The 26097-nt window shown below is 41.5% G+C and overlaps 1 long non-coding RNA gene across 1 annotated transcript; it reads right to left on the bottom strand.

Moving 5' to 3' along the window:
- Window positions 1-23134: 23134 nt before the first annotated feature.
- On the bottom strand, window positions 23135-25132 carry LOC117828268. Its single transcript, XR_004634372.1, has 3 exons — window positions 24524-25132; window positions 23532-23624; window positions 23135-23402 (listed from the first exon to the last, which is right to left on the bottom strand). It is a non-coding gene; the product is annotated as an uncharacterized LOC117828268 (long non-coding RNA).
- Window positions 25133-26097: the final 965 nt, after the last annotated feature.

Raw genomic sequence — 26097 nt, forward strand, 5'->3', positions numbered from 1 at the left:
CATGTTCTAGAAAGCTTTTAACAAGGGCCTGATGTTTCTTTTAATTATTGAGCCAGACTTCAGTGGACACTGCAATTCTTTTGCAATCTGTTGATAGCTTAATATTTCAGCACTTGGAGTTCAATGTCATGACTTGCTTTTATTTAGTTTTAGATTTTCTTTGTCTCTATCCTTTGAGCAAAAGCTTTCAACAGATTTGAGTGAACATGATCATGTTTATTTCCCCAATAAACCTTCAAGATGTTGGTTTGCACCAAACCCACGGTCTGCATTTGACTGCTGTAAGAAAATCAGCTTTTCTAAAGAGTTTCTTTTTTGTGTGTTTGCAATTTTGCATAGTGTGAACACATAATACATGTGGGTTACCATGTGAAAGAAAGACATTTAGCACACAAGTCAAACAGAGTGGGCCAGGTCACCTGATGGACAAGATAAACAAGACAGGACCAAGTGGACTGGACAAGACCAGACATGAAAGACAAACAGACCAGGAACAAACAAATCCACGTACATACAAACATATACACTTTATATATGTGTGGCAAGATAGGGAGTTGCACTGAGGGGTCAGTGTGCCGGCAAACATGTGATTGACATCCAATGTTGTGCCTGTGCAGCACGGAGAGTGGTGTCGGGTTTCAAAAGGTATGTGTAACCGGCTTATTAGCGCTCATGCCCCACAGCTGGGTGGGAACCAATCACCTGCGGTTACCTGGTTGTTTGCGGGGATAAAATTGAGTGAAGGAGCTCCCTTCAATCTCTGCAGAACTCCGGGTTGAGAGCAGGACGGTGTTCCTTTCGGGTTGGCTGATCGTTGTGTGCCGGCAACGCATATAGTACGCGGTACGAGCGTGGGGTAGTGACGTGATAGGGTCGCGGACAGCCGAGATTGCCACTTTTGCCTTGTCTTTTTGCTTGTCTTTTTTTGGTGTCTTTTTGTCTCTTTTTGCCTTTCTATTTAGCTTGTCTTTGTTTTGTTCTTGTCTTGAGTTAAAGATTCTGCTCAGTAACAATGTGATTTAAAGATTCTGATCAGTAACAGTGTTGAAGTATCCCCGTCCAGGCTGTGTAGGCAGCCGTGGCTGTAGCTACAGTTTACTGTCAGGCTTTTTCATGTTCCATGCATTCTTCTAATTTATTAACTAGATGTGTGTTGTTGTCGTGAGTGTGCCATGTTCATAGGCCTGATTCAGATAACCTGGCTGCAGTTAGCGGTATCCTTCTAACACTGATTTCTAGTATGTCTGTTCAAGGTTGAAGTTATAACTATTATTGTGTTTTAAAACTATCTGTCTGCCAATTAAATAAATATTGTGTATATATATTTTTCTAAACCTTGCCTTTGTATTCATTTGTGAACTCACCTGTGTATTGTTAAAGGGGAAACCCTCTGTTAAAGGGGCGGTAACTAAAAAAAAAAAAGTATATTGTTAAAACTCTTTGGGTGAAAGTCCCAAGGTGGCGTTGTTGGTATTTTATCTTCTAACCTCAGAAATCCCTTTCCAGCCCTAGCTTGGTTACATATGCATGCTCCGTTGTCTGGCTCAATCCAGTCATTCACCTGTGTGGCTTGTTTACCACGGTTTTGCTCCGTTACAGCAGTGTGGTGTGACTGGGAGCTAAGCTGTTCCTAGGAGTCTGGGTGCGCAGTGTGTTTCCTGCGGGTAAGGTGCAGAGTTTGTCTATTCTTTTTACATTCAGCTGTTGATGGTCTGATGAGGGAGTTAACCACTTTTCTCTCCCAGCCATCACTCGCGGAGTCTGGGCTGCATGCTTCCTCCTGCTGCTGCCTGACGTACAGTTACCTTGCTCTTCGTACATGGCTCTAATCGTCTGCCGTTGTTTCTGTGCTGTGCTGCTGTCTTGGCTGGCACTAACAATAAAGTGAAGTGTTGGCTGAGAAACGCCAAGGACGCCAGTTGGGCAAACTAACTGCCCTGTGGCTTTGCTCTGGCCCCATCTACACACTGTTTCAGCTGCTTGCTGGCCTGTATTTTACGAAATGTGCAGACAAATTATTGGTTAATTTGTTTGACTGATTTTCTTTCTTGAATTATTGATTTTGTCTTTTGATTGCTTTGATTTATTGTGTTTAAATTGTTTTGTTTCCGTTGTGATTAATTGTTTAGTTTTGGGTCATAGTGGTATGAGGGCTGCCATTATTGCATGATTTTAATTGGATTTGTTGTTTCCTCCTTTTGTTTTACAGGTGCTGAGGGCCCAATAACACCAGCGGTTTCCTGGTGGTGGATCCTTTTTTCACTTTTGGTTTGCTGTTTCAGGGGTGTTGTGTAGTTTTGGATCCCTCCCCTTTCGTTTCCGCTGTCATGGAAAGCCCCAGCCCTGTTCTTATTTCCTTTTGGCAGTCCCCATACCACTGTTGATTTCCTTATTTAGTCTGCAAGTTCATTTAGTCTGTTTTAACTAACAATTGTTTAATAAAGTATTTTAGCATTTTGAAATTACGTTCTCTTGTCTGGTGGAATGCATTCGAACTGCGTGCCCCCTTTTTTTGAGTGATTAATTTAAATTTGTCTACATCCTGGGGTGTAAGTCCCCAGGTGGCGTTGCCCCGTTTTGCACATCACTGTTCGCCTTGTATATATATATATATATATATATATATATATATATATATAGATAGATAGATAAAAAGGGGGAGCAAGTGTTTTCATAAGAAGTGATCTCATATTTTAAAGATGCTATTATTTTTCCAGATTGTATGGTCTGTGAGTAAGATAGATAGATAGATAGATAGATCTTTATTTGTCCCTAATAAGGAGATTTGTTGCCACCGTCTGTACAGGAATACATGTATGAACATAAACCATAAACATCCACCCAGCCTCACAGCAATGGTGCCCCGCATCCCACAAATATACACACCAGACACATATGCACACACTGGACACATATATGCACACCGGACACATATAAACACACTGGACACATATATGCACACCGGACACATATAAACACACCGGATACATTACAGTGGCATTCTGTTTAGCAGTGCTATGGCCGATGGGACGAAGCTTCTGCCAAACCGGGCTCGCCTACAGTAAGGGGATCTGTATCTGCGACCGGAGGGGAGTAGTGTGAAGACCGAGTAGAGGGGGGGGTTGGGGGTCCAGTGTTATAGTCCGTGCTCTGCGTATGATGGCTCTGTTGTTGAGGTCAGACAGGTTGGGTGTGTGGAGGCGGATGATTTTGGTGGCAGTGTTTGTGGTGTGTATGAGTTTGTTTTTGTTGGAGACAGTTAGCATGTTGTAGTAGCAGGGGGAACAGTAGAGGAGAATGGGTTGGATGATGCTTTGGTACAGTAACAGTAGAAGGTGGGGGGCGACAGAAAGTGCTTTGAGTTTGCGGATGGCAGAGAGTCTTTGTTGGCAGCGTTTGTGAATGTCAGTGGAATATGGATATTTAGGTTCTGTCTTTCCAATTCAGCAAAAATGACCTTTTTATCAAAGGCTAATGATATTAGGATGAATGGTTTCAATTGTTTGGGAATGGATAGTGAAGAATTATCGCCAAGTACTGCAATGATTGGACGTTGGGAATGCTGAGTCTGAGGATGTCAGACAGCCTGCTCATGACCTCCAATCAGAAGGTTTGAATGCATGGGCAGATCCAGAGGGCGTGAAAGTAATCATCGATTGCAGTTGGACAATGTGAGCAGGTGTTACTTTGACACAAAGAGTCTCAGTGATGGGTGATCATGTGGACTCAAACTGTTGGTGTGTTACTCTGTGATTACTGCATGTTATTTCTAAATCAGGGGTTGAAGTGGAAAGTGCTGTCTGCTGTAAGTCACTATGTTGTTCCTACATTCAAAGCCGTTCTTCATGCTACACTAGAAAAAAGCATGTTTGATTTTCTCAGAGCTCCCAGAACAGCCGAGCAAATGTATAAATAAAAATAAATGGTCTATTACTTAACTTAAGTGCTTCTGATGAAATGACATTAAACTGTTGTGTCAAAGCAAATGCACATCACATTTTGAATTTATATGTTAGTGCAGGTGTTTATCAAAAACACGTTGTAAAAAGCATGAACCAATTTGCAGCAGTCGGCGCTACATGTCTGATAACAGCCTTACATCTGACAGTGACAGCTGCTGACACTTTGAAAGCATTTCTGTACAGCTAGCCACAAGACGGTGATGAAGCTTGGTACTTTCACACAGTGTCTGTAATGAATTACACATGCAGAGGTTTTCAAATGCAGTCGTCTTCTATTACTGCAAAACATTTCAGTTTTTGTGATTTTGCCAACTCTACAATTCCAAGTGAGTACTTTTCCACTCTCTTGTAAAACATGCAGAAAGGCCTCCTCCTGTTTTTTTGTTTTTTTAATAATGACTTTTTGAAGATTACACTTTCACTTTGCAAATGTAATCACATTTTCTTATTTTTAAAGCTAGGGTTGGCAGGCACGGAAAACTAGCATGAATTTGAATGTAGCTCCTCCAAAACGACGCCCCTCTGCTCACATGCACGAGCGCCGCTGATTCAGGACCATATGATGGTGACTGATTCAAAACCGGTCCTCAGCACATGGTTTGTGTTTTGCACTACATCAACTCATGTCTCAGTCAACGATAAGAAAACACCAAAACATTCTCATAGTCAAAGTTAAAAACACAAACAAACATGAAATGTACGCTTTGCAGGAGGCGGGCAGAACGGCAGGATGGGATTTGATTGGTTTCATCATTTGGCTCCTGATGGCAGGGATTGGTTGGTGTTTTCCCAGGTTTACTCCGGCTGTAGATAGCAGCTTTTTTTTACCACTTTTTTAAGAACACATTATGTATCAATTGCGATCGGGACATAAAGATAATTTTAACCAGTATAACAAAAAGTGAATCTAAATCTGACTACCAACCCCAGCTTTAAGGACCTCCGTGAATCAGAGAAGACCAGCGGCTCACATACGGCTGCAGTCTGCATCACTCACTATCCAGAGCTCCCTGCAGGCTCACTGAACGCTGATGTTTAACCCGCTTTCTTCAATTTGCAGAAGTTAAATTAGAAAAACATGTGTACTGAAATACAATGTGTCAGCATGTTGAAGGGGAAGACTGAGCATAAATAACAATCTCTCTGTGTCAACCGGATAATGACACACATTTAGTGCTTATAGATACTTTTTCAAAGTGAGATGACAAATATATACATTCCCAACATATAGGTGACTCAAACATTCCCACTATCTGATCTGTGCAGGGGGATGTATAAGCTGCCTCAGAGTCTCCTCTAATAAGCAAGGAAACATATGATGGGCAGGTTTTTTAAAGTGATTAATCATTAATACTCACCAGCTCCATATCATGGTGCACATGTGCCATCGGTGCATGCAGCCTGTTGGAGTCGCTCCTCTTTGTTCATTCTTCTTTCTGATTTTTCTTCTTTCTTCATCATACTTCGTCAAATTTTTCTCTGGCAGTTTGTTGAAGTTGTGACCTCTTTTGGCCTTCTGTTGGTGAGAGTTGTGAACTGTTTTTCACGATGAAATCACCAACTTTAACTTTTACTCACATTACTGTTGTCCTGCAACCCCGCTTTGTTTCAGCTGGTTGAGCTGAAGCCGGCCGGCTTGTCAGCTCGGGCAGCTGCATGTTCCTGCAGAGCTCTGGAGATTTGGGACACATGGAGGCAGATGAGGCATTGAGCTACAAGGAGGAGAGCTGGTATAAGAAGAGGGAGGTTTATGGAGAGGAGATAAAAGCCGTGTCTCTCCTCTCTCATCATGGGCAACGTGAGATCTCTGGATAATAAGATGGACAAGCTAACAGGACTAGCCAGGAGACAGACGGAGTTTCAGGAATGTAGCATGGTGTGCTTCACTGAAACATGGCTGCATCAGGATATTCCCGACCACAACGTCTCCATTGACGGCTTCCAGACTGTCCGGGCAGACCGGGATAGCAGCGAGAGCGCTGTGGGCCTCCGACCATATTATCTGCACAGGGAGATCTCACATGTCATACTGGTAGCTGTTTACACCCCCCCTCTGCCAACCCGACTACGGCATCCAACGTTCTCAATGCTGACATAACCAGACTCCAGACAGACCACCACAGTGCCCTCTTCCTGATCTCCATACAGACCACCAGAGTGCCCTCTTCCTGATCTCTGGGGACTTCAACCATGTATTTATTTTCTACATAGCTTATTTTGTCTTCTGTACATACTTTTATTATCATTATTGTCATTGTATTTGTATTTATATCTTATTAATTACTTTCTTCTGTTAATATTATTTGTTATACTTACTTATTGTGTATAGGAGCAACTTTAATGACTGAATTCCCCCTGGGATAAATAAAGTATTTCTGATTCTGATTCTGATATACCTTATTACTGAATCTACTGGGCTGCAATTAATCCTCCATCCATAAGTATGAAGAAGTATAGCTCTCTTATCATGCAGTCCATGGTCACATAACTTTCTATCAAAAAGCACAGATGCTAAACTTTGAGGCACTTAGTACGAGCCAATCACAGCTCAGCAGGGATGATTTAGGCAGAAATCTTTTAACTTGAAATGATAAAATATGCCCTCTGCTTTGAGTCCATTCTGCTCATTAAATAAGTAGTGAAGCAAAGAGTGATTGAAGGCAATGCTCTCTCTGGACACAACCTCCTAAAGAGTGAGCATGGTCTTCAGAATACATCACCATGGGGATGTAGAGAAACCTGTGTTTCTCCTTTCTCTTGTTATGTTTGTTTACATTGCTGGAGCGAGGGATCGGGAACAGGAACAGGAGTCATACTCTTGTTTTCTGATTATCAGTCACAGCTTCAACAAGGAAAGGGTCAAAGGTGAGAACTCTTGTTCTCACCTTACTGAGGAGCTCTTTCAGCTCAGAGTTGGCAGGTAATATATGGTAAACATCGTTTCCAGGAGCCGCGCGAGCGTGTGGTAATGTAGCTGCCGGAGCCTGACAGGGTTTGATATGTCCTGCCGGGTGATACTTTCCCTACGGCTCGGCCAGAGGGAACACTGTGAAGGCAACGACGTCCTGTGGCCGGAGAAAAATGAGAAACAGTGTGCAGCCTGTTTTTTTTTTTTTTGTTGCTCTCGGCCCACGCATGACCCTGCAGCACATGTTCTATGCTGTGAACAATACCTTCAGTGAAAATGCCAAACGCATAATAATAACGTGATGATGATTTATGTTGTTTAATTTTATGATGTATGTTAAGATGATTTACAACCCTCCCTTCTGAGGTTATTCTTGGTACCGTGGAAAATGAGCTGTCAGCAGAAACTTTAAAAGGTGCTAATTAGCCGATTCAGCCTTCAATTTATAGTCCTCTGGTGACAGAGCTCGTTGATGCTGGCTATGATTAAGAGATGCATTTCAGTTTTAGCAATAAATGTACATAATAAGAGATTTACTTTGAGGTCATTTTTTTTATTTCTCATTGGACTGTGAGAGCATCTACACTGTTAAATAGCAATAATAATCGCAATTTTATTTATAAAGCACATTTCATTACACGCAAGTTCAATGTGCTGTACATGGAGAATAAAATAAAAAAAAATAAAAAAATTCCAAATAGAATAAATATAAACAGAAAACCAATAGATACACCCAACATACATCAAACACAGCAATCAAACAAACAGCAATTGTTGCTGCACATGCATCCAGTCACAACAGTCATCATATCATTAATTAATACGCTTCAGAAAATAAATCTGTTTTTAGTCTTTTTTTAAAAGTGGAGACAGCAGTGATGGATCTGAGGTCAGCAGGCAGTTTGTTCCAGAGAGAAGGACCACAGTAACTAAAGGCTCCTTCACCAGACAATATGATTTTGAAAGTGATTCTGTATTGAACGGGGAGCCAGTGAGGTGTTTTGAGAACCAGGGTGATATGGTCATATTTCCTTGTATGTGTCAGGATTCTAGCTGCTGTGTTCTGGATGAGTAGAAGCCGTCCTATGGAGTGTTTGGACAGACCTGCGTACAGTGCATTCCAATAATCTAACCGGGTTGATATGAATGCATGAACTAATTTCTCGGCATCAGTTTGGAATATGAATGATCAGAGTTTGGAGATTTTTTTTAAATGGTAAAATGATGTTCTTGTTATATTGGTAATGTGGTATTCAAAGTGAAGGTTGGAATCTTAAAATTACACCAAGATTTCTGACTTGCTCACAGTGTTTTAAAGAAATTGAACTCAAATGTAGGATCTTTTCCCTCTTGGTTTTTGGGCAGACAACAAGTTTTTTCCGAGTTAAGTTTTGAAAAGTTTGAAGACATCCAACAGTTGATATACTTTATGTAGTTTATTGACAGGACTGAGATCACTGGATGAGAAGGAAATATATAACTGTGTATCGTCTGCATATGAATGATAAGAAATGTTATGTTTTTTCATGACTGTACTGAGCGGGAGCAGTGTGGAAATTACCCTGACACAATTGTGGTGACTCTCATACAGTGTGTGTGGGTGTGTGTGTGGATGTGTGTGTGGATGTGTGTGTGGGTGTACTTGTGTTTGTGTGTGTGTGTTTGTGTTTGAATTGTGAACACACGACCATGTAGAGACTGAAATGCCATCCCGTCATGTAAATAAGATAAATAACACGAGGATATTTAGTCTGTTAAATAAAAGAACAAGGTATAGACCTGATCTATGAGAGAGGCAACCTTAAATTACTTCTGCTTTGATCTGGCGCTATACAGAAAATACAATTAATTTGACTTCAAAAGGAGGGGGTCGGGTGCGCCCCCAATATATTGGTAGGGGAAACACTGTCCAGTATCAGGCTGAAGTCTTACACAGCATGCAGTAGGCTATACAAGACCACAAGTAATGCATATCCACACTTTAAAAACACATCACCCAGTCTAAAGCTGCACACAGCTACAGGACCAGTTTCATCAGCGTCATCATCTCATCAGCGTCAGACAACATCCTCAGCCAGCAGCTCCACCATCAGTGGACTCCACAGGGGGATAGATTTAGCTGCAGCTCAGGGCAGTCACTCTTCGATCGCCCGATCTCCCTTTAGAGTTAAAGCACCAAAGAGACTCTGACAGTAACTCAATATCACATCATCTCTGTAAACATTCATATCTTAAATCCATTAACTTGTCTACAATAAAGTCCTCAAAGGCAAAGGCGACTGCAGCCCAGACAGTTGTCACCTTCAACACACCCAGAGTCTGTCAAAGTGAGCTCCAGGTCAAAACTACTACCATACCACTCAGCCTTTAGTAGACCCTGCACTGCCCATCGTTCCCTTCATATCCGGTCATTGTGAGAATAAAATAAAGAGTTCAGTCTAGACCTGCGTTTTGTTAAGTTAAGATATCATTCAGTATGAAACAACCCTGTAAGAATGACTGATGAGCTCACACCTGCTGGGTTATCTTTGGCTGTTTACTCTACCTCCCCTTATGCCCCCCTTAATCATGAGGGAAATCAGAGAGGAGAAAATAAAGAGAGCTAGCAGACATGCTTGGACTCGAGCTCACCTTCGCTGGTTCCTCCTCCCCCTATACAGTGGGGCAAAAAAGTATTTAGTCAGCCACTTATTTTGCAAGTTCTCCCACTTAGAAAGATGAGAGAGGTCTTTAATTTTCATCAGAGGTACACTTCAACTATGAGAGACAACATGAGAAAAAAAATCCAGGAAATCACATTGTAGGATTTTTAAAGAGTTTATTTGTGAATTATGTTGGAAAATAAGTATTTGGTCCTAACAAGGACCAAAAAAGTAGACCACATCACTCCAGTTCTTAGATCCCTACACTGGCTTCCTGTCTGTCAGAGAATAGACTTTAAAATCCTGCTGATGGTTTATAAAGCATCTAAACTGAATGGTTTAGGCCCAAAATACATTGCTGATCTGCTGCTACTGTATGAACCGTCTGGACCTCTGAGGTCCTCAGGTACTGGTCTGCTTTCAGTCCCTAGAGTCAGAACGAAACATGGTGAAGCAGCGTTTAGTCATTATGCACCACATATCTGGAACACACTCCCTGAAAGCTGTAGGTCTGCTCCAACTCTCACCTCTTTTAAATCCAAGACTAAGACTTTTTTATTTGCCACTGCCTTCCTATCTTAGATTATTTTAACTCACTTTAAATTAAAATATGATTGTAATTTTTAATATATTTCTAATTTTCCTTTTCTTTTCTGTTTTATTATATTTGTCATTTTAATTGTGTTCTTTTATGCTTGTCTGAATGTCTCCAATGCTTTTAATGTTTTAATGTAAAGCACATTGAGTTGCCCTCGTGTATGAAATGCGCTATACAAATAAAGCTGCCTTACCTTGCCTTGCCTTGCCTCTAATTTTTATGAGGAAAGACGGAGAGAAAGTGGGAGCTTTCTTTTTACCCGTTACTATTCTCATGTGTCCTCATCCCAATCAACTGACCTGCTTTAACTGCAACATCTTCAACATCCTCTTTTGCAAACTTTGCCCATGCACTCACACCTCTCCCTCCGATGACATCATGCTATAAACCTCCCACCTCTCTCTTCTACCAGGCCAACCCTGACGTCCCATCCTTGCTGTTCCCTCCTTCCTGACTAACACACCATAACACCACATCACACCACATCATTTGTGTAAACTAAATCCTGTGGAAGTTATCCTCAAAGTGTGTCCAGTGAGATCACAACACAGAAAAAGAACAGCAAACAAAGATAGAGGTTTAAATGTATTACATCTCAGTAAATGATTATGGTATGCATGTGAGGGAGGAGCAGTTATTTGTTCCTCAGGGGCATTATAAAGGTTTGAACAGCCATGATAATTGCTTTTGTGTTTTATGACTGTAATTTATCCGAGTAGCAGAGACCAGAGTCAGAGATACTTAGGCTAGAGGCAAAGTTTTACATTATAGGTTATCTAGCAAATGGCAACTTGAAAGCATACAATATAAACATTATTGTTTTGTAAAGCTTCTCTTAAATTTCATTGTTATTGTTTTTACTTTATGGTAGTGGTATACTAACCCCCCTCCTGGTGCACTGATATACAAAAAATACTGCAGAAGAGCTCCAGGAGTGGGTCCTGTAGTTAGAGAGCCCTCTCTGTGCCCTGCCTGTGGATGAAACATGATAAAGTACATCTGGTGCTTTTATGTTTGATCATTATGCAAGGTTTGTGAGTTAAGTGTTATACTCTAGATTTCTTTGTTGTTATAAGTGTAAGTTTTAACAGGAAAGTCCATTTAGAACTTGAGTTCACATAGAATTTCAAAATTAAATATGTAATCAAGCTTCAACAAAATTCTGAGTGAAAATAAATGTCCACAACTCTGCAAAAACTCTGTTCAAAAACATCTTATTTTACAGGTCAGAGCATTTCTCAGGACTGTGTGGGCGTGGCCTAACTCTTTGATTGACAGGTCAAGAGAGAGCTCACAGCCTGCATGTTTGAGCCGTCTGACTCTGAATCTAAAGACATCAAAACTCCAGAATCTTAAAATTATTCATTTACAATGGTCTCTGAGTGCTGAGTCACAAAATACTTCAGAATCAGGACTTCTACCATTCATTAGTTTTATCACTCTGTAGTCTCCGGGGCATTAGGACCATGGGACGCCCGGAGCAGAGGAGGCTGAATTGTAGTATGTGCACGCAGAGGAGCTCGGCTCTGGTGTCAGGTGGAGCCGTTTGTCTCCACTCTGAGCTGTTTTGGGAAAGTTAGTGAACAGGTCCTGGGAATAGTTTGTGAAGCGGTTTTGGGGAATGTTAGTGGAACTGGTCCTGGGGCGAGTTAGTGGACCAGTCCTGGGGAAAGTTAGTGAACCGGTCCTGGGGCGAGTTAGTGAACCGGTCATGAGGAAAGTTAGTGAACCAGTCCTGGGGAAAGTTAGTGAACCGGTCCTGGGGAAAGTTAGTGAACCGGTCATGAGGAAAGTTAGTGAACCAGTCCTGGGGAAAGTTAGTGAACCGGTCATGAGGAAAGTTAGTGAACCAGTCCTGGGGAAAGTTAGTGAACCAGTCCTGGGGAAAGTTAATGAAGCGGTCCTGGGGAAAGTTAGCGAACCAGTCCTGGGGGAAGTTGGTGAACCGGCCCTTGGGAAAGTTTGTGTATTCATAATATTAAAATAATTTCTGAAGTACTGTTTACCTGATGCTTGGACATCCTGGCCTCTGATTGGTTGGTTCCGACATGTGATTAAGTTACAAGGAAGTGTTAATGTTGATGATATCTGAATGTGGCGCCAGTAAAGTGCTATTGAGAAAGTTACCTTCTCCATCCTCCTGTATCCTATTATTAGAGTGACCCAACCACCACACATCAAACCCTCACGTTACATAAGTGTGAAACCAGTGAATTCAATTGTATTATTTGATTATTTGTGTGAGCTACACTAAGTTTTTGAAATGACCATGTCCAATTAGGGCTGGGGTCCATGGTCCAGGGCCTGTATGCACGTCCAGCCATAAGCGATGAAAACGGGGATGTTTGTACTAATGGTGATAAAAAATTTGTGGTCTGCATGAGCCAGGTTAACGCCCCTACAAAGCATTACATTTAATGGAGGTAGACCCCACCATTACAGGTGCTAACGGCAGGATTACCACACCTGATAGTCTGTTTAAAGAATGGAGGACATCGTGCTTATGTGTTACAGTTTAAGACCAAATGTGTGAAGACAACAGATATTTAGGGATCGAAAGAATCCTTTGGAAAAGTATGACGATGTTGAAATATACAACAGATTTAGATTTAGGAGACGCAACATAATTCTTCAGTAACCTACCAGCAATACCGTGAAGTGAATCCTTCCCAAACAACTCTGTTAACAAGTCCTCATCCTTCAATGGGGGGACAGGTGGTCCTCCACCTGGACCACATTGGTGGCGGTGCTTGTTGCTCAAAGCTGCTTTCATGTCTCTTATTTTATTTTGTAGGTCTTCTACTGAGCGCTCAGAAACACCACACACATGTACCCAGTTCAAGATCTTCAGCCAAACTTTCCCTTTCTCATTGTTTGTTATCTTTGACTTTGATTGACTTGCTGATAACAGCTGTTTGTTCATTCTATATTCTTCTAATCAAATGTCCATTTCTTCTTCCTCTGAAACATTGTTTTTTCTTGATCTTCTCTCAGTCACAGCGGTACCACTCGCCATGTTTATTGTTGTTTATGCGTAGTAGACATGCACAGTTTGAATTTGTTGGATAGGGGTGTTGTATCTGGACCGCCCGTGATGTGTAGATGCAGAAGGAATCTTCGTGACACTGGCTTGCTTGCATAGTAATACGTTTATTACAAGAAAACAATACCAGTATCGAACAAGCACCGCGGAATGCTTGGGAGAACAGCTCTGCAAATCTGCTGACTCCCAGAATGCTGTTGACCAGCAACTTTTATAGGTCTGCGAACCAATGACATAGCCTACTACCAAGCCCAAACTTATCTTAACCTCTAGTTATTTATTATACTCTCCTGGGCTCTGCTAGCCTAAGGGTTACAAAACAAAAACTTGTCCATGCATGTCACTAAATTGGAAGGGGGTCTCAACCAAAATTCCCTTGAAAGGCTGGGGCAACATAGGTTTCTCTTTAACTTATTTTACGTCAGTTACTTATTTCCTATCAGATACTTCAGGGGTTTTCCAGGAGGTTCCCTGGACATATGACATTTCGCACCAGCCTCACTTTCATGGCGCAATTAGTGAATTGGCCAATAATTTGCAGTTGTGCATGCGGCTAATTCTACGACCAAATGGGCCGTTCCATAACGGTACGTTAAGACTAATTGCCTCGTTTGTGTAATGGCTGGACGTGCATATGGGCTCAGGACTCTGAAGCTTTATCCACATTTAGAAGACTTTGGCTTTTTTCTGTCATAATAAAAATAATAATCCATTTCATTTATATACCACCTTTCAAAACACACTTACAAAGTGCTTTACACGAAGGGTAAACACTGAAAATAAAAAGAATACTTTAAACTGCAGAAATGAATGATATGTATGGATATTTTCAGTTTATGTCACTTATTTAATGTTATTTTAATAAATTAGAACATTTCAGTTTGTATGAAATTTATAACGTGTAAAAAATATGTATTGGGTTTGGCTCTTATGTGGAAATACTTTCAAGCAGACAATTACAATTAACATTCAAGTGAAATGAAATCAAATGAAATAACAAACCTGACAGGCAGAAACCATGCGTAGGAGTGAGAGAGGATAATACCATGAAACAAAGTGCCTGGCTTGGATTTAAACCTGGACCACCTGTGTTACATGAAGCTCATGCTTTAGCCCCCATCTTGAATTACCACACGCTCTGATTCCTGGCGCTCATGCTAAACAGGGATTTTCAGCTTAGCTTTATAGAGATATAAATCTTCCAAAGCAGAACGGGGTCTAATGATCCCGTGAGGATTACCTATATGACAGCAGCCCTGATAACAGCTAACCGCCTATAGTCCCTAATGAAAATGTGTCCCTATTAGTCGCTAATGTAGATAGCTGTTGTGTTAGCAGCGACATCTGATCTATGAAGACAAGGGTAAGAAATGAGTTCTTCACAGTCTGATGATTTTATCATGAGCCCTTAAGCTATGATAAAGAGTTTCATTAGAGCTGCTGGTTTCAATGGATGCAGCACACATCAATCAGTGTGTATGGCTTCATTTGTCTTCACACTATTTTCTCTCTTTATGTTGATTTACGACTGCCTGTGAGGTATAATGTGATTTATCACTGCAACATATATCCATCCATTAACATGCCCATGTCCGCAGAATAACTCAACCTCTGTCATGTTACCAAGCAGGCTGCAGAGGGTTAATGCACATATTAACATAACATACATCGATTACAGCAGAACAATCAGGTGGATACAATAGAAAACTACACTGTAAAAATGAAAACTTAAAATTGTTAGCCTGAAAATTATTTTTTGGTAAAGCAGGCAAGGCAAGGCAATGCAAGTTTATTTATAAAGCACCATTCATACATAGAGCTATCCAAAGTCCTTTAAAGAGTTACAAAATCAACAAAAGCATACAGCAAACACTTCAAACATTTAAATTTTATATGCGGCCAGTTACGTTGGATCTACTCTCTCTCTCTGTACTTATGTAACTTAACATACATAGTAAATACTGTTATTTATTTATTATTTATTTAAATTAGGAGGGATTATTATAAATTATCAGCCCTCTTCTCTGTTCTGAAGTCTGTAACTTGCAGAGTCTTACTGTCCAGCCGGACACAGAATCATAACAGATCTTGTCTTCACCGAAATTAACTGGGAGCTGTCACCTCCAGAAGTTCTCTGATGACACAGCCATCGTCGGGTGTGTATCTGAGGGGGACGAGCTGGAGTACAGGGAGGTCATCATGGACTTTGTCGACTGGTGTGAGCTAAACCACCTTCAGCTCAACACAAGCAGCACGGACCCTCATTCTCTGAGAGAGGACTGAAAAAAAAAGAAAAAAGAAAAGAAAATATGCATATATTTAACTTTCTCTGCTTTTATTTACTTGCCATCTTAGCTAATATTCAAGCAGACTTCAAATCTTATGATTTGAAACACACTATATCTCCCTGCTTACATTTATATATAATTTGAAGGTACAAGCAACAGAATAGTGATTCAATGCATCTAAAATAAACAACCTTATAACAAACTACAAAATTGCACATCTGATGAAGCAATGCCCAAAACATTTGGCTGGTCATGCCTTTTACTGAAACAAAGGGTAACATTATCCATCAAATATAATATGACACTGCTGAGTCTTGAACCTATTTATGTACAAACGGCAAACTATTACTAAAATCATATCTAACGGAGAATTAAAAGTACAGATTATGTCTGCGTTGTCCTGAAAAAGCAAAGCAATAATTGATATCCAAACTAAACAATAAATAATAAGCTATTACTCACCGATTGTCCTCAATTTGTTTACAGATGCATCCTTTTTTGCTGCTCCTAATGTTCAAATTTCTGAATAAAAACTATTTATTGGTGGTGAAACCATAGAAACGCATGCTGGACATTTACATTTTGAACCAATGGATACACAGGGGTGAGACAAAGCATCTACAACCATTGCCAATTGGCTCAGAGGGGGAAACTACGTAGGTCTCCTTGACGAATCAATGCTGCCAAATGTGATGGCATCATTATTTGGGGCCGGCGGCGGCCGTCTCGGTCTTTGAGGGTTAAAAATGGTTTTGCATCCATTATTGAGCAGTGTAAGCATCATGAGAGAGAAACCTTTTTAGTCTGGACTTAAAAGTGGTCAGAGTCGGGGCTTGTCTAATACTCTCTGGGAGGTTATTCCAGGTCTGTGCTGCATAATAACAAAATGCTGCTTCTCCATGCTTTGTTCTGATTCTTAGGACAGTCAGTAGGCCAGCCCCAGATGTCCGTAGTGTCCTCGTGGGTTCATATGACACAAGCATGTCAGAGATGTATTTTGGTGCTGAGCCACAGAGAATTATAAATCTATCCTCTGATTGACAGGAAGCCAGTGTAGGGATTTTAAAACTGGAGTAATAAGGTCATACTTTTTAGTTGACCACATTCAAAGCAAACAGAAAATGTTCCATTTTGTTTCAAACTACATCAGAGTAGTTATCTCAACTACCTGTATTAAGTGTGTTGTGTAAAGTTGGTCTGATTTCATAAATTAGGTTGGCAGAACTTAAAATGATGGGTTTGAGGCTCGGCTGAATTAATTGAGTATGCTTCAGGCAAAGAACGGGGTCTCCAACTCAAACCTACAGGGGTCTTCATCCACACTTTCAATTCCCCACATGTGGCTCCATCTCTCCTGTCCTGTGTGGATTTGATCGTCCTAAAGGTGAGTACTTTGTTTGACTATTGTATTGAAACTCTAGCTTTACAGTTGGTCAGTTGATGGTGAGTTAATTACCGGTTACTGTCACTTTAATTTGTTTAGTTAGTTTAATAAGGCATGGTCATTACCAATAGTTAGCCGCCTTGAACATTAGCTAGCTACCTTGCACCAGTGCAGTAACGTGCAGTAACATTTAGGTACATTTTCTGAACAATAAAAAATAAGTTGGTACAACTTTCACTTCTTAGTATGTAGAACTTAAGCTGCAAGTCTTCTTGTCTCCGCCTCTACCTTGTCAGTGCGACTGCTGCCCTGCTTCAGTGCTGCTTGCACACTTTATACCCCACCTCCTCCCCAGTATTCACCTGCAGGCTCTGATGGGAGGTGAGTCTTACCTCATTACTCTTTCATTTCTGCAGATAAATTAATCTGAGAGAAGTAATGAGTTTCAGAGCCTAGATTCCAAGCACAAACACTGTTCTGCTGCATTAATAAACTTAAAATAACGTCAGCTGTCTGACTGATTTATACTGTGTGCTCGAGTGTTGCCCAATCTTGTGCACAGAAGATAGTTATTGTGTGAGCATAAGATGTTATCTTATTAAAATGTGGAAGCAACACGTGTGGTCAAACGTGACTTTGGAGTAAACAAACATAGCAGACGTCGGGATGGATCCATCATGGTGGTCCTTTTTGTTTAACTTTTGGTAGGGGAGAAAAGGGTTGGTTGTCACAATTTTTACTGTTTTGATGATTGCTCATCATCAAAACATCTTTCAATAGTCATTCCTACATTAAATTGAAGCTTAAGGTGTTGGCTTGAAATGTGTATCCCTCTCATTTTCCAACTCATTGTAACAAAAAGGCAATTAATTATCCAAGACACTCTGACACATTGTGACAACCAACCCCATCACGGGGATGGTTGACACACACTATGGGGTTGGTTGTCACACACTATGGGGTTGGTTGTCACACACTATGGGGTTGGTTGTCACACACTATGGGGTTGGTTGTCACAATGGTATTTCAATGGGAAAAATCTTTAAAAAAGGCAAGAAGGCAGAACTAAATTAAATAAAAGAATGACAAATGTCATCTTCAGTGGTGGATGTGCAGACAGGGACACAAGCATAGTGGTGCAAAGAGCAGAGAGACAGCTATACAGACAGATTACAGACAGTACATGATTAGCGAACAAGCTAACAGCTAAGACAACACTGAGGGGAGCTAGCTGAGACGTCAGAGACGGTCTGAGCAGGAGCAGAGTAGTTTTGTTGAACATGTGTGATTGGTTTGGTTTGCAGCCGAGTGTGAAGCAGCAGGGATGAGAATCAGGACCTCCAAGTCTGAGGCCATGGTGCTCAGTCTGAAAAGGGTGGCTTGCCCACTCCGGGTCGGAGGAGAGTCTTCACCCCAAGCAGAGGAGTTTAAGTATCTTGGGTTCTTGTTCACACGTGAGGGGAAGAGGGAGCACAAGATTGACAGACAGATCGGGGCAGCGTCTGTTGTGGTGAAGAGGGAGCTGATCTATGTCAATCTATGATCGAACCCTCACCTATGGTCATGAGCTGGGAGTAGTGACTGAAAGAACAAGATCACGAAAACAAGCGGCCAAAATGAGCTTTCTCTGCAGGGTGTATGGGCTCAGCCTTAGAGAGAGGGTCAGGAGCTCAGACATCCAGGAGAGGCTCAAAGTAGAGCCGCTGCTCCTCTGCATCGAGAGGAGCCAGATGAGGTGGTTCAGGCATCTGGTCAGGATGCCTCCCGGACATCTACCTAGGGAGGTGCTTCGGGCATGTCGGTCTGGGGGGAGGCCACAGGGAAGACCCAGGACACGCTGGCGAGATTACATCTCTCAGCTGGTCTGGGAACACCTCAGTATCCTCCTAGAAGAGCTGGTGGAAGTGGCCGGGGTTGGAGTGTCTGGGCTTCCCTGCTGAGACTGCTGCCCCCGCGACCCGGACCCAGATAAGCGGAAGAAGAAGGATGGATGGATGTGTGCACGTGACTCAGTGTTTTCTTTATGATTGGTTAGATATTTTTTTCGATATATATATGTCTAGTGTCAGAACGCAATGAAAAACTTGACTGATAATACTTCAAAAATTGATTAAAGTTCAGTTCTGATATGTTATATATATATACTAGTATGTACGTGTGACTATAAATATCATAAGTATCATAAGTAGAATCTTTTTGTTGATTTGGGTTACCAGAGGCTTTAACACACCTCCCCGCACAGGAAAATCTGACAAAACAATCTGTGAAACCATCAGAAAAACATGGCTTTCTGACTTTTGTTGGAAGCGGGAATCAGGCCCAAAACCGTCCCTCTTTATCTTGATGTGTACCACGCTTAATGCACTGGAACAAAGGCTCCTCCACGGAGCTTGCTTTGGTGGCATAGACAGGAAAAAACATCAATCATTTCAGAGGAAGAGAAAGAAGCTAAGTTAACAAAAACAAAATTCTAATTGAAAATCAAAATCTATAACAGGGTGACAGCCTCGGCGCAAATAGAAAATAAATTAAGCAGAAACCCATTAAAACTGTGTGCACAGAGTTTTGATTCCCACTAAACAGGATGTTTTAAAAAGCTTAAGGTGCAAAAACATCATCCAGAATAACAGAAAAACAAAGTGGTTACATGTTCGTATTAAGGCTGAGCTGAGGTGGTGTCTGCTGAGAAGTTATGTCACTTTTAACGAAGGTTAAGAAAGGCTGAACTCTGTGAATATGTAAAACTGATGATCATAGACGACTAATTCACTGCCTCCTCTTTGTCGTGTGCTTCCTTGTTTAATCTCAATTAACACATGTGATATAACACATCCACAGCACTAAAGACTTAATAGATGCTGGTTCACTTCAAAGCTCTCCTCTTGAAAGCTCTTCACTTGCTGCCTCGTTGTTGGCTGCTCTGATTATTGGGTTGTAATCCCAAATGTATGACTGAGTGGATCCCTTCAAAGAGGCTGCGAGTTTATTAAATGCAGAATTCAATATGCATTATTAAGTTTCATTTTTGCAACCTGTGTTTTTTTTTTATGTGTTTTAACTCACACTGCAGGGCTTTACAACATCAAGACCATTTCAATCTTTATTTGTATAGCGCCAAATCACAACAAATGTTATCTCAAGACCAAGCGGCAACCTCCGGTCTTAAAATATGAGTCCAATGCAGAAGTGTTAAAAGCTGCAGTTCATTGAGGATCTGCTTGAGGCTGGCTCTGGAAGTACCAGAAGTCACATACACATGAATGGGAAAAAGACGATCTTAACAGCAGAAATAAACATGTTTACAGCCTGGTACAAAAGATGAGTGTAGTCTGGGTAGATCATTTCTCGATGTCCTCTCACTGTGAGGGGGGTGAATTTTTTTTCTAACGCAGCAATTTCGAAGATATTGAGATTACTAGTCTTCCAATGAGAGGCACAGCTGCCTGTGGGAACACTGCAGCTGTTGGCTAAGAGGCTCAAAGCCCGCCTCTTTACGTCACACTGGCTCGACAGAAGCAATATGGCTGCCCCCGACGATTGGCCTCAAAACAGCTCTTCAGAAACAGATGGGTGACGTCACGGATACTACGTCCATATTTTATATAGTCTATGGTTTACCCCACTGGACCAACTGGTGCCCCAGCTCTGCAGTTTTATACTATCAACTTTTGTTTGTATAGCACCTTTAAAAACAAATGTTTACAAAGTGGATTTGAAAGACGGAATAAACCTTTAACAGACAGAGAGGAGTGTTTATAGAGTCTATGCTCAAGACGCTTTTACAAACAGAGCAGGTCTAGACCAATCAATGTCAAATTATAAAGAGACCCAACACCAAGACAGGATAAGACTCAGTCTGACCCCACCTTAATCCACCATGAGCATTGCACATCGCAGTATTTAGCTAGTTACAGTGGAGTTTAACAGGCAGAAACCTCGAGCAGAACCAGACTCCTGTTAGACACACATCTGCTGAGACCAAGTTGGGTCTAGAAAGAGGGATAGAGGAGAATAAGAGAGAGAGGGAGGTGTTTCCGCTGGAGTCCAGCACATCCGTATCAGCTGGAGTCTAGAACGTCCAAAGCAGGAAGACGTCTACGGCAGCTCAGAGGGACCTACGTAAGTGATGGGAAGGTTGGGCGGAAGGGGGTGAGATATGATCCCAGTGTGTCAGTGTGCCAGTTCCCCCAGCCGTCTCAGCCTATAGCAGTATAACTAATAGCTGGTCCAAGCCTGATCCAGCTCTAACTATAAACTTTATCAAAAAGGAAAGTTTGAAGCCTACTCTTATTAGTAGAGAGGGTGTCTGCCTCCTGGACCCTGACTGGTAGATGATTCCAAAGGAGAGGGGCCTGATAACTGAAGGTTCTACCTCAATTTTAGAGACATTTCACTCCTTCCCTGAGTTTTGCAGTTTCATGAGATATAGTATTTTAGATATGACTACAGACTGAATACTTTAACAATTGCACACATGGTTAGCTGCTCCATCTCTATTAAAGTGCTGCAAACAGTCCTTCTCTTCATCTTTTCCCTGAGACCTTCATGGGTAAAGCATCAAGACTGAAAACATCAGGAACAGCTTGCCTGGCTCTGCTCTTGCGCTGTTTTATCAGTACACCAAGGCAAAGATCTCTTATTGTATCTAGTGTTTTTCATTTTTGAATATGTTGCAGATTAAAAATATTTAATCAAGAGTTAAATAATTGATAAACCTTTGCAGGCACTAAGAGCTGTTCAACTATTAACCACACTGAACACTGAAGAGAGAGAGAGACATGACAAAGCCCACAGGCATTAGGAAAATATCCTCAGGCGTACAAATGCTGTCTGAGTCGGCTACATAAAGCAGCCTGGAGCTCCCTGAGCACTTTTTTTAGTATTCCTCAGCATGTGGGCTGAAGCTCAGCATGCAGAGAGGATGTTAGAGTGTACGACAGCTGCAGCAAAGCCAGGCAGTCAGTCTGATCAGAGGCTCATCAGTGCCCCATGCAGCGAGGGTTAACCCACTGATAAAATAAGCTGAGCTTCTTCACACAGCACTGAGGGTGTTTGTAACCTCTGTGTCGTGTTTTTATTCCTGTTATTACACATTTTTTACTATAAGTGTAGACGTAGTATCCGTGACGTCACCCATCTGTTTCTAAAGCCATGTTGGATATGTTTTCAACTAAACTGCTGTCGAGCGAGTGTGATGTAAAGAGGCGGGCTTTGAGCCTCCCAGCCAACAGCTACAGTGTTCCACCTGTTAATCAAGTCAGCTGTGCCTCTTATTGGAAGACTCAGAATCTAAATATCTCCAAAATTGCAGTGTTATAAAAAAATTCCCCCCCCGTTCAGTGGGTCTCATTCATGAAACGTGAGCAGCACGAATTTGTGTGTAAATCGTGTGCAGCAGAAATGTATGCAGATCTCCACATCCATCAATCTTTTAGTAGCGCTGATCTGTGTGTAACTTACTCACAAAATCTACACCTGCTCCCGACTGTGTGTAGCACTTGTGTAAATGTAGGAATACACACAAATACTGCTTGTCACTGTCAGAAATTACAATTTGAATACGTACTGCTCTCTGTTATGTACACAATACGCAGATGCCTTTGAGACACGTCATTTAAACATGACAAAATAAGTAATGTAATGTAAGTGAAGTCCTGACCTTTGAACTTTGACCAATAAAACATTTTCCACTGGATATCTGTTATCTTCTTCCGTTTCCCTCTCTCACACAACACTGTCATTTTTTTTGTCTCCCCTCTCTCTCTCTCTCTCTCTCTCTCTCTCATACACACACACACACACACACACACACACACACACACACACACACACACCACTGTAGTACTCTGGATGTAATACAGGTGCTAGAGTAATAATTGTAGTTACTTTATGGATCAGAGGATGAGTTGAGCCTAGCGATAGGTCTGAACACTGCAGAAATGACCCATATCCAAAAGTTGAATTCAAAACATCTATTGCTCCTACAGAGGATATGATAAGTACCACATCAATAGAGTAGTAACTATTAGGCAAAAGGATAATGTGAAGGGTTTACTCGGATATTAATTCACTTAATTCATCTTGTCAATCTCTCATCTCTATAGATAACATGCATATCTATATGCTGAGTGACAACACCTAGTTTCAAAAGCAATGGAAAGTCTCTTACATGTTTATGGCGACATACAATTTCTCATTGTTACACACCTTACTTCTGATACCAGTGTGAGTGTAGCAGGGGATGCAAGTCAAATATCACAAGGCAAAATCAAATTTATGCTTACTTTATACTTTTATTTGAATGTTTGAATATTTAGAATGTGCAGTGCAATTGTAGCAATTATCGGCGTAATTATCAGTCCGGTGGTGGGGCGGTGGGGTTTGCGCCTGTTCTCCTCTGCCTTGGACTGGAGAAATGCAAGCTCCTGCCTCCTGAGCTCCATGTCCTGCAGCTGGCCCTCCAGCAGGAGCTGCATCTGCCGTTCACACTGCTCCTGCCGTGTGACGGCCTGGTTCGCCTATTCCATGTCCCTCAGGGCGTCGAGGAAGCTGGTGTCTCAATCCCTTTTCCTCTTTCCTGGATCGAAGAAAAGACACCGAAGCACACAAATAAATACAATGTTACACGAATAGAAGTGTGAGGCTGCAGCACATACTCGTTGCGGCAGTATTTTAACTTTATGTGGTATGTGGAAGCTGTGCTTACCTCGACGATCCATTGAGGGCACAGAACGAGGGCTGCTGCTGGCTGGTGGGGCGAACACGCTAACAATCGCCGCTGTGTCCCCTGAAGGCAGCTCTTCAATCAATCAATCAATCAATCAATCAATCAATCAATCAATCAGACTTTATTTATAAAGCGCTTTTCATACAATGACATTATAACACAAAGTGCTGTACAAGAAAAACAACTTAAAATAGAATAAATTAAGAAAAAGATCCCAGCCACAGCCCCGACCCCACCCCACAATCCTAAGGTTAACAACACAATATGCAACAATAGTAATAAAACAATAAAATAAATAAATAAAAAAACAAAATAATTTGCTAAACAAACTGAGGAAACGCTCTCATGGTATCTTAATGAGGAAACACTGGAGGTAAAATAAGATGTTAAAACTCAAAACAGGAAATTAAACTCACCAAAATAAAATACATTTCTAAGATAATAAAAGACTAAAATATTAAACCATTAAAAGAAAATAAGATGTGAGACTTAAAATAAATAAATAAATAAATAAATAAAGTAGAATAAAAGTGACTAAATTTGAAATAGATAATAAATAAATAGATAAAACTGTTAAGAATAAAAATAAAACTTAGTTAAAAGCAAGACTAAAAAGGTAGGTCTTGAGTTTGCCTTTAGAAATATTTATGCTCTGGGCAGCCCTCAGATCCTCAGGCAGGGTGTTCCACAGGCGTGGGCCGTGATACTAAAAAGCTGCCTCACCGTAGGTCTCTTGGCCAGTTTCAACTGGAAAGAAAATGAAACACAAAAACACATCAAGTTTTGGCTCAATAAGATGACATACGACCAATGTAGCCTGTGTTTTCCACATGGTTATACACATTTAACTGCTAGCATTAACATCAATTAGCATGTAGCAATTGTTAGCTTATGGCTACAGGCAACAACAACACAAGTTAAATTGACGGCACCTACGAAGCTAAACATGGGTCATGTATTGAGTAATTTACCTTCAGTCAGCCGACTCTCACTGTCCACCTCCTCGGACATGGCCTCCAGCACCTCGCCGGCCGAATCCACTCAACAGACTTCGGTGGTGCTGGTTGGCCGCGTTCCGAGGAAGGCATCCAGGCGGTCAAACCACTTGCTGGTCCTCCGGTCAGACCCGCTACGGTTGTTATGGTCCTTGACTTTCTTGTCGTCTTGCCGCAGTTTCTTAAGTTTTTCGCGGACCTGCTTCCCTGTGTGCACAATGTCCAAATCTGTGAGTCTTTTGGAGATGTTGGTGTACAATCTGTTGTTGCGTACAGCTGTAAGCAAGTCCCGCTGGATCTCCTCCTCTGAGTACACTGCAAGCAAGGCCTGCACCTCCTCGTCGCTCCACCGGTCGTAGGTTCTCTTCTCGCTCATGGTGAATTCGATAGAAAAGTAGAAGTAAACACTGCAGCACGACTTGCAGTGTTTTAAACATGGCAGGTCCAATGAAAACGCTACAAATGCCGGACCAATCAGAAATGTGGAGCCTGCTGCACTGCCCCCCAAAAGCCCCGGGACTTTTCAAAAGTCCTACCCACCTAGCAGGGGCTTTTTAGTAGGGAGATTATCTACCCCTGAACTAAATTTAGACCCTAGTTCCACCGGTGGAAATGCATGTAGTTCAGGGGTAAAGTTCCTCTGGTCAAAAATTAAATAAAGTGACAGTTCCATCTCTACTCAACCTAGCATAAAAACACTCTAATACATGAGAGAACAAAAGGCTAATGCTGCTGGTTGGGAGAAGAGGGAGCTGGGATTCCCGTGCCGCTGCTGTGACATCACCTCTCGGCTGGTAAAGGGACCCAGGATATCACCTGCTGAGCTGAAGTCACACCCGTCACCTCCCCGAGATCAAGCGCACCTATTAAGAGCAAGAGAGAGAGAGAGAGGCAGCAACATGCAGACACATTACAAAGATAACAAAGAGCTTGGTCTAAACATGATCCCTAAGAAGTGAGTTCAACAAACACTGGGTATCTTTTGGTAACCTGGCACCACTAACCCTGACCAATGAGATCAGACTTAGTGGTCTTAGTGGTCACATGAGGCTGGTTTCTACCAACCCAGTTTTCTTATCTTTTACAAACATCCAGTTATGTTATGTGAAATCTCTAAAGTTTAATCCAGCCGGAAATCTGAAGAGCTGCATTTGCAATGTGCAGACAGAACTTGTGAAGAGTGTGAATGTGCATAATATAAAGCTTATGTCCCATCACTAGATTAGGATAGATCTGATTATAATAATTCCCTCTAATCCTTTTAAATTCATTTGTAGAGCAACTGAATTCAAGTGGCATGCATTTTTGATTCAGTGCAGATTTCAGCTGCAGTCCTGACATGTCAAACAGCATAGTGGTAAACTGATAGAATTAATATTAAAATAGAATAGAAGTGATATGTAGGCATGCTTACATTGACTTCTTATTAGTACAACAACAAAGCTTCAGTGCCTTAATCTGTCTCTGTTGTAAATTGATATCAGTCCAGACTCCAGCACCTCCAGGCTATAACAAGACATTTATCTGTATTTGCTGAACTAAGTGAAGGA

Source organism: Notolabrus celidotus, chromosome 16 (assembly GCF_009762535.1).
Source record: "Notolabrus celidotus isolate fNotCel1 chromosome 16, fNotCel1.pri, whole genome shotgun sequence".
NCBI lineage: Eukaryota > Metazoa > Chordata > Actinopteri > Labriformes > Labridae > Notolabrus > Notolabrus celidotus.